The sequence below is a fragment of the Pterocles gutturalis genome, unplaced genomic scaffold (genome assembly GCF_000699245.1).
Source record: "Pterocles gutturalis isolate BGI_N339 unplaced genomic scaffold, ASM69924v1 scaffold185, whole genome shotgun sequence".
NCBI lineage: Eukaryota > Metazoa > Chordata > Aves > Pterocliformes > Pteroclidae > Pterocles > Pterocles gutturalis.
The window spans coordinates 27692-29249 of NW_010140286.1; positions in this window are offsets into that span (position 1 = coordinate 27692).

The following is a 1558-nucleotide window of genomic DNA, read 5'->3' on the forward strand; positions in this document are numbered from 1 at the left end:
TGTTGCTGGATACAATCTGTGAGGAGATGCCGTGCATCCTCCCGTTTTCATCTGTTTCCACCACTCAACAGGGTTATGTAATTCTAATACAATAGTGGCCTACATACTCAAACAAATCCTGCTGTCAGTTTCACGCAGAAACACATCAAAACCACAGCAGGGAAATCTACCAGGAGTTTAACTAACTCTCACTTTAAGAGAACCCAGGAAAAAGCAGTACTGCAATCTTATGGGTTTTTGGGGGGTTTTTTTGTTGTTTTTTGTTTTTTGTTGTTGTTGTTTTTTTTTTTTTAAATAAGCATCACAAACAGATCTATATGTAGAAGTTATTCTTCCAAGAACCTGTGAGTTCACCCTACCAGCAACCTACTTGAAACTAGGAAAGGAAAAAGGCTTAAGAAGCACAGTGCAGATTATTTGAAAATTCATGTTCTGACATTGTATTTTATAGCAAAAGTTACCACTTGAGTCCATTCTCTTGGGTAACTCTGTGGTTTGGCAACCTGTATCAAGTCTTAACTATTTAACTGATGAATCCAGGAAGTCCTTATGCAGAAATAACTGTATACATGAGTAAGCCCTTCAACTGCACATATAAAATTACATATAAACACTTGCAGAACTGTGGCCTCAGCTCCAGCAAGCAAAAAAGAAAAGAGAAACAAAATTATAATAGCCACAAGTAACAGACACTCCGTCTTCCCTTCAAACATTTGGTGAGATATTTGCAAGAATGATAAGCTAATCATACAGCCAAACAGATAACTATATTGGAAAAACAGGTCAAGATATCAGCTCCATCTGTGCCACATGAATGCTGTGAAATTTAAGTTTTAAATGAACTTTCCCCCTGGACTTTATGTAAGTAAGTTTCACAGGCAGGAACAGATAGGAACACACAATCAAGGAATAATTTGGGTTGGAAGGAACCTTAAAGATCATAGAGTTCCAACCCCTCTGCCATGGGCAGGGACACCTTCCACTAGACCAGGTTGCTCAAAGCCTCATCCAGCCTGGCCTTGAACACCTCCAGGGATGGGGCATCCACAGCTTCTCTGGGCAACCTGTTCCAGTGCCTCACCACCCTCACAGGAAGAATTTATTCATAATATCCAACCTAAATCTACCCTCTTTCATCTTAAAACTGTTACCCCTCATCCTATCACTACACTCCCTGATAAAGAGTGTTTCCCCATCTCTCCTGTAGGCCCCCTTTAGGTACTGGAAGGCTGCTAAAAGGTCTCCTCGGAGCCTTCTCTTCTCCAGGCTGAACAACCCCAACTGTCTCAGCCCATCCTCATAGGGGATGTGCTCCAAACCCCTGATCATCTGTGGCCCTCCTCTGGACTGGATCCAGAGCTGGATGCTGTACTCCAGGTGGGGTCTCACGAGTCTGTAGTAGAGGGGGAGAATAACCTCTTTTGACCTGCTTCTTTTGAACATGCCAAGTTCAGTAGAGAATTCTAACCAAAACCTTCATCTGCAGATTGCATTTTTCATTAGTGAAACAATTTTAACTGCTGAGGAGTAAGAATTCAGATAGCAGTGGAAAATGTGG